Source organism: Capricornis sumatraensis, chromosome 7 (genome assembly GCF_032405125.1).
Source record: "Capricornis sumatraensis isolate serow.1 chromosome 7, serow.2, whole genome shotgun sequence".
NCBI lineage: Eukaryota > Metazoa > Chordata > Mammalia > Artiodactyla > Bovidae > Capricornis > Capricornis sumatraensis.
Window position 1 is genome coordinate 20,557,510 of NC_091075.1, and position 19,410 is coordinate 20,576,919.

Below are 19,410 nucleotides of genomic sequence, written 5' to 3' on the forward strand. Positions count from 1 at the left end.
GGGTACATGTGTCTCTTTCAATTCTGGTTTCCTCAGTGTGTATGCCCAGCAGTGGGATTGCTGGGTCATAAGGTAGTTCTATTTGCAATTTTTTAAGGAATCTCCACACTGTTCTCCATAGTGGCTGTACTAGTTTGCATTCCCACCAACAGTGTCGGAGGGTTCCCTTTTCTCCACACCCTCTCCAGCATTTATTGCTTGCAGATTTTTGGATCGCAGCCATTCTGACTGGTGTGAAGTGGTACCTCATTGTGGTTTTGATTTGCATTTCTCTGATAATGAGTGATGTTGAGCATCTTTTCATGTGTTTGTTAGCCATCCGTATGTCTTCTTTGGAGAAATGTCTGTTTAGTTCTTTGGCCCATTTTTTGATTGGGTCGTTTATTTTTCTGGAATTGAGCTGCATAAGTTGCTTGTATATTTTTGAGATTAGCTGTTTGTCAGTTGCTTCATTTGCTATTATTTTCTCCCATTCAGAAGGCTGTCTTTTCACCTTGCTTATATTTTCCTTTGTTGTGCAGAAGCTTTTAATTTTAATTACATCCCATTTGTTTATTTTTGCTTTTATTTCCAGAATTCTGGGAGGTGGATCATAGAGGATCCTGCTGTGATTTATGTCTGAGAGTGTTTTGCCTACGTTCTCCTCTAGGAGTTTTATAGTTTCTGGTCTTACATTTAGATCTTTAATCCATTTTGAGTTTATTTTTGTGTGTGGTGTTAGAAAGTGATCTAGTTTCATTCTTTTACAAGTGGTTGACCAGTTTCCCCAGCACCACTTGTTAAAGAGATTGTCTTTCCTCCATTGTATATTCTTGCCTCTTTTGTCATAGATAAGGTGTCCATATGTGTGTGGATTTATCTCTGGGCTTTCTATTTTGTTCCATTGATCTATATGTCTGTCTTTGTGCCAGTACCATACTGTTTTGATGACTGTGGCTTTGTAGTAGAGCCTGAAGTCAGGCAAGTTGATTCCTCCAGTTCCATTCTTCTTTCTCAAGATTGCTTTGGCAATTCAAGGTTTTTTGTATTTCCATACAAATCTTGAAATGATTTGTTCTAGTTCTGTGAAAAATATGGCTGGTAGCTTGATAGGGATTGCATTGAATTTGTAAATTGCTTTGGGTAGTATACTCATTTTCACTATATTAATTCTTCCGATCCATGAACATGATATATTTCTCCATCTATTAGTGTCCTCTTTGATTTCTTTCATCAGTGTTTTATAGTTTTCTATATATAGGTCTTTAGTTTCTTTAGGTAGATATATTCCTAAGTATTTTATTCTTTTCGTTGCAATGGTGAACCCATTATTCTGTGAACTTAGCTCACAGAGTCATGAGAAGTAACACACCGTTGTTGTTTTAGACTGTTAAGTTTTAGGATGGTATGTTATACAACAAAAAATAGCTGAAACAGTTTACAAAATCTATATGTTGGCCTATGCTTCTACTCTTTCCTGCCTTGGAACATCTTTAGTTCATAGACTGACCTAGTTACTTTCCCAGTTTCTGCACTAAGATAGAAATACATGAGAATCCTTCACATGACCGCAATCCTCTGTCATAAATTCTCAGCCACTGTATGCCTCTCCTCCTCTCTCCCCATTACTGCCAGTGACTGCAGGCAGTCAGCCTGGAACCTAGACATTTCAGCGAGTTTCAGGCACCCCTGTCGTTCTCAAATTGCAGCTGTTCCATGGAACCAGGCTCCTGCCTTGGTCTCCCACTGTCTGCTCTGTCCCCTTTCACTGTCTTGAACTGGACAGTCCTCCCACTAAACCTTAGGGGATGGTTGGAGTACTGGTTTCCTACCTAGCCCCTGGTGATTCTTTGTCTTTAAGAATAAATGCTATTTCCAGGCCCAGACAGTTAGCAGGGGAACAGAAGAGTTTGTAAAACACATGGACAAACTCTTTGGGATGCGTAACAGTGTTATAGAGCAGACGAAACATGGACTTTGGAGTCTTACCAACCTGGTTTATATTCTAGACTGCCATTTACTAGCTTGTAATTTGGGGGTCAACTTTCTTCTAAGGTTCCATTTTCTAATTTGTGAAACAGGTACTAAGTCACCAAGTTAGAGCTGTTGTTAATTTCTACCATACGACACTGCTTCTGCAGCTCTGCTGGTTCCCCATCCTTGCTGGTTGTGGAAGACGTCTTACTTCTCCTGGCCAGCACACACATTGAAGTTCCAGCTCACCTCACACCCAAGCCAGCCATGTCTAGACACTAAGGGTTTCCCAGAAGAGCAAGCTACTTGACAAGCAAAACAACGGTTGGAAGGCCACACTTAACTGATTCCTTGTAGGTCTTCTGCTGCATTTTCTTTAGACTTGGGCTGATTTTCATTAGCTCTTGTGCACACGAGCACGTTCAGATTTACATGTCTGCCCTACTGTTCCTTCCTTCTTGCTACTATAAATCCTTTGGAAATCTGGTTAGATTTAATTGATGATTGTGAGGCAGTTTTGCACTGTTTCTAATGAGTATCTGAATCGCTGTTCAGTTTCCCCCATACATGTGTCTGTATGTGTGTATGGTGTGTATGTGTACTTCATGACTAATCTTCTATACACACTGTCAAAATTTGGGGGACAAAAAGCAAACAAAATCTATAATTTTGTAAACAAATCCAGCCCATTTTGATGCTGTACTCGATTTTGTAAGTTGTTTTAATCACATAGGAGAAGACAAAAGACTTTGGGAGTGTTTATTCTAACTCCAGAACTGTATCCTTGTTACTGTACTGGATGCCCTGATGACTGGGAGTGATGCAGAAGGGAGGAGATAATATGTAAATACACTAATCAAATCAATGCAAATCATAATACATCCCTTTAAAGGGTCTGGGAGACAGCTGTGTAAAAAATGCTTTTCATTTTCATAGGTTTGGGTGAACCTCTTTAGCAAATCCCATCTCCTTGATTCTGTGATTCGAGCTCTGTTGTGTTTTACTTTGATTATTTTTGGCTCTTGTTTTTTTGTGGGACTACATATGGTAGAAGTTGGCACTTCAGGCATAAATGGCTAGTCTTATTTTCTTCTCTTTGTGGCCAGTTGGCTTTGTAACTTTTGTTTTCAATAACTGAGCTACAAAAGCATGCGAGCAGAGCTTTTGTGAGGTTTCCCTCTGTGACCAGAGTGGGGGATGGTGATATGACAACTGTCTCAAAGGTTTTCTTGGGAAAGTATGGATCATCATCATTGGAGAAAGAATTTTTCTCTTTTTCTTTTATTCCTAAAAGATTCAACAAATTATTTCACTTTACAGAATTCTGTACCATCATTCCAGTGCCTTAATTAGGTCACAACTTTTGGCCACTTGTTTTATATGCAGGAAATATTGGTATCAGTGTAAAATTTAAAAATTCAGACAGATACTCCCATTTCCCTGGGATCCTAATGGAGATGAGAGAGAGGAGGAAGTGTTGGAAGGGGGAGTTAAAAGAAACCAGAATGGTCTTCTGAGTTGTCTTAAGGAGAAAGCAAGAGAACAAGAATCTTGTAAAAAAACAGTTTTTCAAAGTTTTCAGTTTTTAATCAAAATAGTAAAAGACAGGTGTGAGGCAGTGTGAGCATATTTTATGACAAGGTACAAGTTTTAGTGGTGAAATGGAATAATCTCTAATGCTGAATTTTAGAAATAAGTTGTGTTGGCTCCTTCATCCCTAAATTGAAGAACCTGGAGTAATGTCTAGGGAATAAAAGGGACACAGAATCCCTCAGGATCATTCTGGAAGGTGGTATTAATAAGGTGAGGTATCTGGCATGTGTCTGTAACATTTCTAGTGTGTCATTTCCTGGGGGAGGGTAAATTATGAGAATGGAGGTTTCTCTCACTGAAACTCTGGAAGAATCCTCTGGGTACAGTTTTTCCTGGAGGTAGGAGAACAGATAGAATGCCTAATATAGTTTCCAGAGGTCAGATGCCTATAGATAATTCAGCCTGCTTAAATAATTTGCATTGACACCACTACATTTGTCTTCTCGTGTACATTTCTGTCTAATTCTCTCTGTCACATGGGTAAAGAACCAAGAAAGCTCTCATATTAAGTACAGTCAGTATTTCTCAAAAACAGATTCCTAAGAAACCAAAAGAGAATTGGAAGGTATAAAAGTACACTGAACAACATTATTAATTGGTAAGAAGAAAGAAGATATAAGACTAAAAGTAACTTGAAATGCCAAGCCCCACTGAATGTATTTCCTCAATATCTTGTGAAACAATCCACTTCTCTCTTAACCTGTTACCACTACCATGGTCTATGTATATGTAGTTTCCTCTCTGGATTACTCTGACAAATTCTAATTGAATTCACTCATGTTCTGCTTTTCTGTCTCCATCCAATCTGCACTATTGCTATTACCCTTTGGATAAAAACCTTTCAGTCACTCTACACAGTCTGTTGTATAAAGTCAGACTTCCTTGTGTGGCTCACAATGCCATCAGGACCTTTCTTCTTGTACTGTGTCTGTGTGGTGCTTAGTTGCTCAGTTGTGTCTGACTGTTTACAACCCCATGGACTGTAGCCCGCCAGGCTTCTCTGTCCACGGGAATTCTCCAGGCAAGAATACTTGAGTGGGTTGCCATGCCCTCCTCCTTCCTGACCCAGGGATTGAACCCAGGTCTCCCATACTGCAGGTGGATTTTTTTACCAGCTGAGCCACCAGCCCTCAACTAGCTCTATTTAGCTTTGCTGTCACAGTATTAGACCTTTTTACATTTATGGCCTTTCTGACTGGAGTGACTTTTTAACCCCCTATTTTTCCCTATTTCACCTCTTCCCCCCCAAAGTAGTACTTATATGTTAAAAAAAAGAAAAAACAAAACAAAACAGTGAAATACCCAAAACCAAAACAAGAAACAGGATCCTACAGAGGATTGGTAATGGGAGACTTTTTCCAGTGTCAATATCAGGATTATGATAACATCATGAGCTCTTTGTCTTACCTTAGGGAGAAAACCCCTCATTCAAACATCAAACACTTAAAAAATATTTTAATGCATTTGTTTTCATTGTACAGCTGATTTGCAATGTTGTATTAGTTTTAGATGTATAGAACAGTGATTCAGTTATATACACATATATATGTATCTACTCTTTTTCAGACTCACTGTCCCCTTTCCCTTTGGTAACCAGAAGTTTTCTGTGTCTGTAGGTCTATTTCTGTTTTGCGTATAAGTTCATTAGTATCATTTTTTTAGATTCCACGTATAACTGATATGATAGGCTATTTGTCTTTTTCTGTCTGGCTTACTTCACTTAGTATAGTAATCTCCAGGTCCATCCATGTTGCCGCAGATGGCATCATTTCATTCTTTTTTTATGGTTGAGTATATTCCATTGTGTGTGAGTGGGTGTGTATAGAACACATATCTTTATCCATTCATCTGTGGATGGACATTTAGGTCCTTCTGTGTCTTGGCCATTGTAAGCAGTGCTGCTGTGAACACTGGGGTGCATGTATCTTTTCCAATTATAGTTTTCTCCAGACATATACCCGGGAGTGGGCTTGCAAGATTATCTAGTAACTCTATTTTTAGTTTTTAAAGGAACTTCCAGATTGATCTCCATAGTGTGTCTACCAACTTATTGGTATGTTGCTACCGACAGGGTAGGACAGTTACCTTTTCTCCACATTCTCTCCAGCATTTATTATTTGTAGACTTTTTGATGGTGGCCATTCTGACTGGTGTGATATGATACCTTGCTGTAGTTTTGATTTTCATTTCTCTAATAATTAGCAATGTTGAACATCTTTTTATGTGCCTTTTGGCCATCTGTATGTCTTCTTTGGAGAAATGTCTACTTAGATCTTCTATCCACTTTTTGATTGGATTTTTTTTTTTTAATATTGAGCTGTGTGACCTGTTTAGATATTTTGGAAATTAATCCCTTGGTGATCCCATCCTTTGTAAACATTTTCTCCCATTCTGTATGTTGTCTTTTTGTTGATGGTTTCCTTTGTTGTGCAAAAGCTTTTAAATTTAATTAGGTTCCATTTATTTTTGATTTTTATTTTCTTAACTCTAGCAGGTAGATCCAGAAAGATATTGCTCAGATTTCTGTCAAAGAGTGTTCTGCCTAGGTTTTTTCCTAGCAGTTTTGTAGTATCTAGTTTTGCATTTATGTCTTTAATCCATTTTGAGTTTACTTTGTGTATGGTGTTAGATAAGGTAATTTCATTCTTTTACATGTAGCTGTCCAGTTTTCCCAGCATCACTTATTGAAGAGGCTGTATATTTTTGCCTTTGTGTCATAGATTAATTGACCATAGGTGCAAGGGTTTATTTCTGTACTTTCTATGCTGCTCCATTGATCCATATGTTTGTTTTTGTGCCAGTACCATGCTGTTTTGATTATTGTAGCTTTATAATATTGCCTGAAGTCAGGGAGAGCTATTCCTCAACCTCCATTCTTCTTTCTCAAGAATGGTTTGGCTATTGCAGGCATTTTGTGTTTTCATATAGATTTTAAGATTATTCATTCTAGTTCTGTGAAAAAATGCCATTGGTAATTTCATAGGGATTATACTGAATCTGATATCGTTACCTTGGATAGTATAGTTATTTTGAGTGATTGAAGGTCAGTATTTAAGTCTTGATTTATGTTTTTATACATATTCATAAACTGAAAGTTTAATAAGAAAAAAAGGTACCATTTATAATAGCAAAAAGAAAAGGAAAAAAAGTGAGTTACCTCGAGTAGATTTTATATATTTAAGACCTACATGAAAAAATTGTTAGGGTTTCTTAAATGGAGAGATCCATTGATTTAGTCTGTTTCAGCTTCTATAACAGAGTAGGCTGTGTAATCTGTCTGCAGACTGGTTAACTTATAAACAATAGCAGCTTATTTCTCATAGTTCTGAAGGCTCTGAGTCTAAGACCAGGGCATTAGAGTGGTTGTGTTCTGGTGAGGATACTCTTCCTTGTCTCCTCCTTATTGTATCCTTACATGGTGGGAGGGGCTAAGGATCTCTGTAGGGCCTCTATTATAAGGTACTAATCCCATTTATGAGGATTCTAACCTTGCCCAATACTTTGGCCACCTGATGCAAAGAGCCAACTCATTGGAAGAGATCCTAATGCTGGGAAAGACTGAAGGTGGGAAGAGAAGGGGAACACAGAGGATGGGGTGGTTGGATGTCATCACCGACTCAATGGACATGAATTTGAGCAAACTCTGGGAGATGGTGAAGGACAGGGAAGCCTGGTGTGCTGCAGTCCATGGATTGCAAAGAGTTGGACACGACTGAGCAACTGAATAGCCACCTTGTCCAACCGAAAGTCTCACTTTCTAATACCATCACCTTTAGGGGTTAGGATTGTAACATTTGAATTGAGTGAGTGGCACAAACTTTCAGACTATAGCAGGTATCTTTGTTCATGAGTATAGACTCAATATCAGAAGGATGTTACATCTTTTCCTTTCAATTTGTTATGTAGAAGCATATGAAATGGTGAGCTTTGTTGGTCAAAAACAGTTTAATTTCAAAGTCAAAGGTTTATACTAATATATAAGTGCAGTTATAATTCAGATACAAATATGATTTTTATAGGAATTTGATAAGTGTTTCTGTAATTTATATGGAAGATCAAAAGCCTAAGGATACTTAAGGCAGTCCTGAAGAAGTGTAAAAAGCAAACGTACTTACTCTATCAGGTATAAATAATTATCTAGTGACAGTAATTAAGATAATTTAGCATTGGTCCAGGAAGAGACAGTTAACCAATAGGACAGAATAGAGAGCTCCCAAAGAATCCTATGCCTATATGGAACAGGTGTCATCACAGATCCCTGAACTATGGTAGACTGTTCAATAAATGGTGCTGCAGAAACCCCAAAATGTGTTAGCAATAAGATCACAAATCTACAGACAATACTAAGCTCCTCTAAAGCAAGAAGAAACATTGATATTAGGAAATTATAGGAAGAGCCTTCATGACCATTGGTGCAAGGGATGCAAATGAGTTTCAGTGTTCAGAATCTACCTGTTCCGTGACACAGAAGCTGTTCTGCAGTATCCATGTCTGGTCCAGTTCCAGGTAAATTCTTTATTCTTATTTCTGAAGCCTCTTTTCTAGTCTACTTGTTTATGGGCTATAGGCCCTCGGAAGTTATGGATGCAGGAGGCAAGATGTGTGAAAAAGTTCTTATAGACTCTCAAAGAATCAATAGCCTCTATTTAAACAAGCTTAGTTTGGGATTCAGTTCAGAATATTCTGTGCCCATCACAAACCCACACATCCCTCCTCCCCTTCACCACATGATTAAATGGAGTTTCACTTTTATCAGTGAACATTGGATGATGTGAATTTAAATAGTGAATCTGGTGAAATAAATATCATAGTAAATAATTCCAAATGCAAATAAAATATTATGTTTTTATATGCTCTTTTGAACTAAATATTTAGTGATACAGTTGAGCTCATCAAAATGATGTTTTCTGAAATCTTAGACCAGTTCATTAATAAAACTGCTCTTGCTGAGTAACATAATAACCTACAATCTATTTGGGTGTCATGAAAGGTTGTACAATTAAATTGAAGTATTACATTGTTAGCAATGTAATTATCTTAAAAAATGATTTAAAATCATTTGACAAATTAAAATACACACAGACATCATTATCATGGACTTAATGACTGCCAGCGAATAGCTTTCATTTCAAGCTGAAATGAAACTTTCCAATCCCTAAAAAGGAATCTGTACCAAATATCCTTTAGTTCTTGAGGTAGACTACCATGGACTTTGGTAACATGCCAAAGAATGTTTAAACTGCTGCACAATTGCACTCATCTCACACACTAGCAAAGTAATGCTCAAAATTCTCCAAGCCAAGCTTCAATAGTACGTGAACCATGAAATTCCAGATGTTTAATCTGGTTTTAGAAAAGGCAGAGGGACCAAAGATCAAATTGCCAACATGTGTTAGATCATTGAAAAAGCGAGAGAGTTCCAGAAAAACATCTATTTCTGCTTTATTGACTATCCTAAAGCCTTTGACTGTGTGGATCACAACAAACTGTGGAAAATTCTTCAAGAGATGGGAATACCAGACCACCTGACCTGCCTCGTGAGAAATCTGTATGCAGCTCAAGAAGCAACAGTTAGAACTGGACATGGAACAACAGATTGGTTCCAAATAGGGAAAGGAGTACATCAAGGCTGTATATTCTCACCCTGTTTATTTAACTTATATGCAGAGTACATCATGCAAAATTCCAGGCTGGAAGAAGCACAAGCTGGAATCAAGATGCAGAGAGAAATATCAGTAACCTCAGATATGCAGATGACACCACCCTTATGGCAGAAAGTGAAGAAGAACTAAAGAGCCTCTTGATGAAAGTGAAAGGACAGTGAAAGAGTTGGCTTAAAGCTCAACATTCAGAAAACTAAGATCATGGCATCTGGTCCCATCACTTCATGGAAAATAGATGGGGAAACAGTGGAAGCAGTGTCAGACTTTATTTTTTTGGGCTCCAAAATCCCTGCAGATGGTTACTTCAGCCATGAAATTAAAAGACGCTTGGTCCTTGGAAGAAAAGGTATGACCAACCTAGATAACATATTAACAAGCAGAGACATTACTTTGCCAACAAAGGTCCATCTAGTTAAAGCTATGGTTTTTCCAGTAGTCTTGTATGGATGTGAGAGTTGGACTATAAAGAAAGCTGAGTACCAAAGAATTGATGCTTTTGAACTGTGGTGTTGGAGAAGACTCTTGCGAGTCCCTTGGACTGCAAGGAGATCCAACCAGTTCATCTTAAAGGGAATCAGTCCTGAATACTCATTGGAAGGACTGATGTTGAAGCTGAAACTCCAGTACTTTGGCCACCTGATGTGAAGAACTGACTCACTAGTAAAGACCCTGGTGCTGTGAAAGATTGAGGGCAGGAGGAGAAGGGGACGACAGAGGATGATATAGTTGGATGGCATCGCTGACTCGATGGACATGAATCTGAGTAAGCTCCGGGAGTTGGTGATGGACAGGAAGGCCTGGTGTGCTGCAGTCCATGGGGTCACAAAGAGTCGGACACAGCTAAGTGACTGAACTGAAGTGAGTCCTCCAGGTGTCCAAATACCTGGACTATGTATCAACAATTGAGATTTTAAATTAGTACTCAAATGTTACAATTGAGGTGATCAAATCACAAGCTAAATATAATATTCCAACCAAACAACCCATTGAAGAGCATGTAGCAGAATTAAGATTTCAAACTTACCACAAATCCCAGACGTTTACATCCCTCAAATAAATGCATTCCATTCAAAAGCAAATAAAATAGCTTTTCAACATAAGAAGTCCTTTGAGTTTCAGAAAACCCCACCAAAGCCAAGTAAGTACTTCATCATGCAAATCAACTCCTTTCAGGGAGATGGGCAGTCAACAGCATGCATGGATGATACTGAGAAAAGCAGAGATTGTTTTCATCTTCTCAGCAGGGCAGATTCCTTATGCCACAGATTAAATGCAACCCCTTCCCTCAACGTCTTTAAAAGGAACAGTTTACAGATTTTTAAAAGGATGTTTTAAATGAAGCAGGTTTCCAATAAATATTTTTTTCTGTAACCTCTGAGTTAGCATTAGAAAGAGCAGTTGTGGTAAAGTGGATATAGACACACAACATTGGTGTTCCTGAATATGGTGACCACCAACTATTGATTTAATCATTTGGAGAAAACTAAGAGTCCTAGCAATAGGTATAAAAAGTTGTTATCATATTGGCTTCCCTTGTGGCTCAGCTGGTTAAGAATCTGCCTGCAATGTGGGAGACCTGGGTTCCATCCTCGGATTGGGAAGATCCCTGGAGAAGGGAAAGGCTACCCACTCCAGTATTTTGGTTTAGAGAATTCCATGGACTGTATAGTCCATGGGGTTGGAAAGAGTCAGACACAACTGAGTGACTTTCACTATCTTCATTAGTGTGGCATTGAGTGCATTGCTAACTCATCCAATTATTGAAAAATATTGTTAATCTCTGTTCATATTCTAGAATATAGAGGAGAGTGGACTGGAGTTGAAATTTTGACTGATTCTCAAGAGAACAGTACTAAATGGAGGCTCAGATGTGCCTTTCAGGGGCTTTGTGGGAGGAAAATGCCACATTTAGTAGGTACATCTTGGATAAAAACCATACATGGACATGAATGATGAGGATCTGATAGTGGGGAAGAAATAGGGTAGGTAAACTTTCCATATTTGGGGCATTTTAGCTCCTGGAAAATTTAGGGCAGAAAATTGAGGACAGTGAAAAGAATTTTGTTAAGTATGCTGTATGTTTGGATATAGTCTAATTAAAATTTTTTTTTGAATTTTTTCTAAATTTCTTAGAGCTAGGACTAAATTTTCTTAAGTGTGACCCTATTGCAGAACTCAATTATGGTTTCTAAGTACATAAAGCAATTGTTGTCTTGTGAAGAGAAACCTAGCTGGTCAGTGTAACTCACTGCATATGTCTTAGAGAAGACATGCCAATCTCTAAATCCATCTCAGCAACATAGGAGAGGGCCATACCCCAATCACTATCCAGCTATGGTAAATGTTTGACTTGGAGATCATTTGCAAGCAACTGACACCATAAAATGAAGGCGTCTCTTAGAGGCTTAGAGAAAGCTGGCCAAGGAATCGAGCCGTTGTTACTCTATGCTTTACCTTAGACTAGAAAAATACAGCGAAGGAAAACACTTAGGTTTAAAGGAAAGGACATGAGTCGCAACCAGAGAAGTCGTGACATTGAATATAAACCTGTGTTGCGTGAAGGAAATGGCAGCCCGCTTCAGTGTTCTTGCCTGGAGAATCCTGTGGACAGAGGAGCCTGCTGGGCTGCTGCCCATGGGGTCGCACAGAGTCGGGCACGACTGAAGCGACTTAGCATGTGTGCATGCATGCTTGTGTTGCGTGGGTGCACAACCTGGCTCAGGAGCCCCCTGGAAGGAAGGAGTTAGGCTCTTTCTTCAAGTAAGTAGAAGCAAGGCCAGAAAATAAATCTTGGCTATACTTTGATCATTTATTCACAGTTATACCCAGTCTTCTGGTCTTTACTCCAATCACGGTAATATACTTGTTTGTCCTCTATTCTCACAAATTCTAATTGTTGCTGAGAAATTGGCTTGTCCTAGTAGGCAAATACCAAAGTGAAAGATTTTGTTTTGATCTTGCAGTCTCTTTAATGATTTATAAAGTAATATTATATACCAAAAGGTTTTGAAATACCTTTTAACTCTTTATCAAAATATGAATTTTTAGCATAGATTTCACGTCAATACATCTTAAAGTGCTGCGTTAGCTAAATCATTTAAGTAGAGCATCCTGCTGAACTGTATCATATAATAGAGTGCTCATTGTCATTTTCATTTCTATTCTAAAACATACATTATACTAGAAACAAAATTGTGAGTATCTAGAGAGTCTTTCTGGGTCAGGAGTTACAGTGGATGATGATGATGTCATCACTGGCTATTAAAATAACAGATGCAATTGTGAAGTTAAAGCTGACCGAACCCAATGTAGTTCTCTGTTTCTTAGCCTTTGAATTCAAAGTAGATTTTCCTGATTGAGGATGAGATACAGGAGAATGAAATAGCACTTAAGAATTTTGTAGCAAGAGATTTTCACTAGAGTACCAACTCCAGTTCTGGTGGAAGAGAACCTCTGAAAGGAAAATTCTCTGTTTTTGGATGGAAAATGCACTTTGGAGCAAAATCTCATCTTGCTAACTTAATTTTAGCTTATTTTTTTTTTCTACTATGTTTTGGTACATTAAAACATTTATTTAAACCCCTATGAGAGTGGAAATGAGAATTATGGAAGATAGATATAGTTATGGCAATCCACTCCAGCACTCTTGCCTGGAAAATCCCATGGACAGAGGACCTGATAGGCTACAGTCCGTGGGGTAGCAAAGAGTCGGACACGACTGAGCGACTTCACTTCACTTTACACTTTGTTGTGTATTCAGAATTCTTTTTATATTCCAATGGTCAGGTTGGAGGCTGGAGCTTTGATTTCTAACTGAATCCATTTGACTCTGTAAACCTATGAATCTTTTGTATTTAATGATTAGAATACCTAAGAATTCTAAATCATTTATTAGTTTTCATCCTAAAATATAAATTCTTCATCATATTGATTATGTCTTTTGCTTGTTTGATTACAAGAACCATTTGATTCTACATTTATTTAGTGAAGAATAATGAAAAAGAACACAGCAATGGTGCCTTTCCCCAGAGAGAAAGAATTATTCGATAAAATAAAACTGCTAGCTTTTGAGCAAGAAGATCTTTGATGAACATTCTCGAACTTGCATTTTTATTTGGTTTTGGAGGTCATCATTTCTTAGAGCAAATTCTATAATTGATCAAGGGATGAAAATTGAATGAGAAAAACAGATAGACTGAAAAACATTATCTCCAATGAGATGCTGCTGTCACCTTCAGTTTTTTTCTATGAACAAAGGCAACTGATGCCCATTAACAGTTGCCCCTTCTTATTCAATTTTTAATTAAGACTATCATAAATATAGAAAGTTTCTTCCACAGTCCTCAGCTGGGGTTTTGGGCTTAGGATTTGATAACCAGCAGTTAAAGAACCATTGAATTTATAGGTCACCAGTAGTTAGCTTGCTAAAGGAAAAATGAATGAAGCAGATAGCTTTGCACACAGTAGGTGCCCAATAGTTGGTAATCAGATGAATGAATAGGTCAAAAACAATGTTAATTTATTTTAGCGACTATTTTGATGTTTTAGGTTTGTTCTGGCTTAACAAATTTGATAATTGTTGAAGTAGTTTGTTCATATCTCCTCCTTTCCAATTCAAATCAAGTCTAAACACTAGTTTCAATATACTACCTCCCTATTAAAGTTCTTTGATGAATATATTGACCTCAGGATAAAATTAAACTTCAGTTTAGTTGCTCAGCTCAGTTCAGTCGCTTAGTTGTGTCCGACTCTTTGTGACCCCATGAATTGCAGCACACCAGGCCTCTCTGTCCATCACCAACTCCTGGAGGTTACTCAAACTCATGTCCATTGAGTTGGTGATGCCATCCAGCCATCTCATCCTCTGTCGTCCCCTACTCCTCCTGCTCCCAATCCCTCCCAGCATCAGGGTCTTTTCCAATGAGTCAATTCTTCGCATGAAGTGGCCAAAGTATTGAATTTCAGCTTTAACATCATTCCTTCCAATGAACACCCGGGACTGATCTCTTTTAGGATGGACTGGTTGGATCTCCTTGCAGTCCAAGGGACTCTCAAGAGTCTTCCCCAGCACCACAGTTCAAAAACATCAATTCTTTGGTGCTCAGCTTTCTTCACAGTCTAACTCTCACATCCATACATGACCACTGGAAAAACCATAGCCTTGACTAGATGGACCTTAGTTGGCAAAGTAATGTCTCTGCTTTTGAATATGCTAACTAGGTTGGTCATAACTTTCCTTCCAAGGAGTAAGCGCCTTTTAATTTCATGGCTGCAATCACCATCTGCCATGACTTTGGAGCCCCCCAAAATGAAGTCTGCCACTGTTCCCACTGTTTCCCCATCTATTTGCCATGAAGTGCTGGGACCAGATGCCATGATCTTCGTTTTCTGAATGTTGAGCTTTAAGCCAACTTGTTCACTCTCCTCTTTCACTTTCATCAAGAGGCTTTTTATTTCCTCTTCACTTTCTGCCATAAGGGTGGTGTCATCTGCATATCTAAGGTTATTGATATTTCTCTCTGCAATCTTGATTCCAGCTTGTGCTTCTTCCAGCCCAGCATTTCTCATGATGTACTCTGCATATAAGTTAAATAAGCAGGGTGACAATATACAGCCTTGACGTACTCCTTTTCCTATTTGGAACCAGTCTGTTGTTCCATGTCCAGTTCTAACTGTTGCTTCCTGACCTGCATATAGGTTTCTCAAGAGGCAGGTCAGGTGGTCTGGTATTCCCATCTCTTTCAGAATTTTCCACAGTTTATTGTGATCCACACAGTCAAAGGCTTTGGCATAGTCAATAAAGCAGAAATAGATGTTTTTCTGGAACTCTCTTGCTTTTTCCATGATCCAGCGGATGTTGGCAATTAGATATCTGGTTTCTCTGCCTTTTCTAAAACCAGCTTGAACATCTGGAAGTTCATGGTTCATGTATTGTTGAAGCCTGGCTTGGAGAATTTTGAGCATTACTTTACTAGCGTGTGAGATGAGTGCAATTGTGCAGTAGTTTAAACGTTCTTTGGCATTGTCTTTCTTTGGGATTGGAATGAAAACTGACCTTTTCCAGTCCTGTGGCCACTGCTGAGTTTTCCAAATTTGCTGGCATATTGAGTCAGTGCTTTCACAGCATCATCTTTCAGGATTTGAAATAGCTCCACTGGAATTCCATCACCTCCACTAGCTTTGTTAATAGTGATGCTTCCTAAGGCCACTTGACTTCACATTCCAGAATGTCTGGCTCTAGGTGAGTGATCACACCATAGTGATTATCTTGTTTGTGAAGATCTTTTTTGTACAGTTCTTCTGTGTATTCTTGCCATCTCTTCTCAATATCCTCTGCTTATGTTAGGTCCATACCATTTCTGTCCTTTATGAAGCCCATCTTTGCATGAAATGTTCCGTTGGACTCTCTAATTTTCATGACGAGATCTCTAATCTTTCCCATTCTGTTGTTTCCCTCTATTTCTTTGCATTGATCGTTGAAGAAGGCTTTCTTATCTCTCCTTGCTATTCTTGGAACTCTGCATCCAGATGCTTATATCTTTCCTTTTCTCCTTTGGTTTTTGCTTCTTTTCTTTTCTCAGCTATTTGTAAGGCCTCCCCAGACAGCCATTTTGCTTTTTTGCATTTCTTTTCCATGGGGATGGTCTTGATCCCTGTCTCCTGTACAATCTTGCAAACCTCTGTTCATAGTTCATCAGGCACTCTGTCTATCAGACCTAGTCCCTTAAATCTATTTCTCACTTCCTCTGTATAATCATAAGGGATTTGATTTAGGTCATGCCTGAATTGTCTAGTGGTTTCCCCTACTTTCTTCAATTTAAGTCTGAATTTGGCAATAAGGAGCTCATCATCTGAGCCACAGTCAGCTCCTGGTCTTGTTTTTGCTGACTGAATAGAGCTTCTCCCTCTTGGGCTGCAAAGATATAATCAGTCTGATTTCAGTGTTGACCAGCTGGTGATGTCCTTGTGTAGTCTTCTCTTGTGTTGTTGGAAGAGTGTCTTTGCTATGACCAGTGTGTTCTCTTGGCAAAACTCTATTAGCCTTTGCCCTGCTTCATTCTCTGTTCCAAGGCCAAATTTGCCTGTTACTCGAGGTGTTTCTTGACTTCCTACTTTTGCATTCCAGTCCCCTATAATGTAAAGGACATGTTTTTTTGGGTGTTAGTTCTGAAAGGTCTTGTAGGTCTTCATAGTACCGTTCAATTTCAGCTTCTTCATTGTTACTGGTTGGGGCATAGGCTTGGATTACCGTGATATTGAATGGTTTGCCTGGGAAATGAACAGAGATCATTCTGTTGTTTTTGAGAGTGTATCCAAGTACTGCATTTCAGACTATTTTGTTGACCATGATGGCTACTCCATTTCTTCTAAGTGATTCCTGCCTACAGTAGTAGATATAATGGTCATCTGAGTTAAATTCACCCATTCCAGTCCATTTTAGTTTGCTGATTCCCAGAATGTTGATGTTCAGTCTTTCCATCTCCTGTTTGACCACTTCCAATTTGCCTTGATTCATAGACCTAGCATTCCAGGTTCCTATGCAATATTGCTGTTTACAGCATCGGACCTTGCTTCTATCACCAGTCACATCCACAACTGAGTATTGTTTTTGCTTTGGCTCCATCCCTTCATTCTTTCTGGAGTTATTTCTCCACTGATCTCCAGTAACATATGGGCATCTACTGACCTGGGGAGTTCCTCTCTCAGTATCCTATCATTTTTGCCTTTTCATACTGTTCATGTTGTTCTCAAGCCATTAGTAAGTCTTGAAAAAGTGTCTGTTCAGGTCCTTGTCCATTTTAAAATTGAGTCATGTATCTTTTAATTTGGAATTGTAGATATTCTGTACATATTCTAGATAAAAGTCTTTCATCCAATATATGATTCACAAGTATTTTATTTCATTGATGAGTGGTCATTTTACTTTCTTGTTGTTGTTGTCGTCTCAAGTACAAAATATTTAATTTTCTAAAATCTGATTTTTACAAAATTTGTTTTTTTCTTGTGCTTTTGATGTGATATCTAAGTAAATATTGATTAACTCAAGGTCACAAACATTTACTTCTGTTTTCCTCCAAAAGCTTTAAAGTTTTAGCTCTTACATTTAGGTCTGTAAAAGATTCTGAGTTAATTTGTGGTATGAGTGAGGTAGGGGTCCAACTTCATTTTTTTGTTTGTGAATATTCAGTCATCCAAAAACCATTTGTTGAAAATTCTATGCTTTCCCCTGTGAATTGTCTTGACACCTTGTTGAAAATAGATGGATAATATAAGGTTTATTTCTGGACTGTCAACTTATCTTTTTATCTGTTTATTATGGTAGTTTCCTATTATTGCATCACACATTATTACAAACATAATGACTTAATACGAATTAAAAACCTTATAGTATTTTGAAATGGTCTCACTGGGCTAAACCCAGCTTTTTTGCAGGGCTGTTTCTCTCTAGAGGCTCTGGGAGAGCATTACTTTTGCTAGTTTCTAGACACTGCATGTATTTCTTTACGACTTCCCTGGTGGCTCAGATGGTAAAGCGTCTGTCTACAATGTGGGAGACCCGGGGTCAATCCTTGGGTTGGGAAGATCCCCTGAAGGAGGGCATGGCAACCCTTGCATTTCTAGGATAAGTCCCACTGGATCATGCTGTATAATCCTTTTCATATATTGCTAGATTTAGTTTGCTATTATATTGTTGAGAATTTCCATATCTATTTTTACAAGAGATATTTGCCTGTAACTTTTTCTTGTGATGTCTTTGCTTTGATTTGTTATCAAGTTAATACTGCCTCATAGAATGTGCTAGGAAGTATTCCTTCTTGTATATTTTTGAATAGTTTATAAAGGACTTGGGTTAATTCTTCTTTAAATGCTTGGTAAAATTAAAAAGTAAGACCATTTAGGTCTAGCCTCTTATTGTTTGATGTTCTAAAATTGATTCAATCTTTTATCTGTTACAGATCTGCTCAAATTTTCTGTTTCTTTTTGAGTCAGGTTTGATAGTTTCATGTCTTTTTAGAAATCTGTTAATTGTTATCTAATTTAATGGCAAACAGTTCATTCCAGATCCTTTAAAATTACATTTCATTTTACATATTTACACTTGTAGTTTATATAAATATAAACTACCTGTATGAAGTGCTCATGTTTTCAGTGTACAGTTCTATGGCTTTTAAACAAATGCATATCACCCAAACCCTGGGAAGATACTGAATATTTTCATTATTTCAGAAATTTTCCTGTGATCTTTTCCAGTCTATTCCCTTCCTTTTGCTAAAGTTAAGTATTATTCTAATTTCTTTCACAATAGCTTAATGTCCATTCTTAGGAAACCACGAATCTGTTTTCCACTACTGTGAATTAATTTGATATTCTAGCCTTTTGTATAAATGGAATCCTAGTTTGTACTCTATTTTTTTCTGACTTCCTTCACCCAGCATAACTATTTTGAGATTGGTTTATACTGTTACATGTATCGGTATTCTTTTTATTGCTTACTAGTATTCCATTGAATAGATATACCACAAATGTTCTCTCTCTGAGTGGCTTTCGTTCACTCCCCTTTGCAAAACTCTTCCTTTGTAATCACAGACTCAGTTTTCTTTCTCTCCTTCCCTAATTCTCTTGGGCACTGGGCTCCATCTTAGTCTGTTTCATCTTTTCCTTGTCTGAGCTTCCATCTCCTCCAGTCTAATATTTTATTCTTTTTCCATTACTCATTATGAAGAACAAAAATGTAAGTCATTATGAATTTCCCAAAGGTTGACATTCTGAGTATAGGAATTTAGGATGGGCTTATAAATTAGAGGTGCTTTTCCTTATGTTTGTTTTTGGATTCTCAGAACTGTATGATGTACTCATTTAAACTTCAGGGTGCATTGCCTCAAAAACCATTACGACAGAAAGCACAGTATAAATAATAAATAAATAAAATATCCTTCCAGTTACCAGTCTTTGATATGCCAGGTGTGGTTTAAGGAACTTCTGGTAAATCCTGGATATGGAGCATTAAGGCAGATCTGTTATCTATTATTAGGGCCTGAATATAGGAAGCCCATTTTTAGATGGTTTCCTCCCCCTGGGTATCTTGAACTGGGTGTTAAAGAGTGGAACATATGTTTTAGATGTAGGAATTCATGAATAAAATGGCCTTTGGGTAAGCCTAGGTATTTTAAACATCTGGTCCTCAAATGCAGAAATTAGC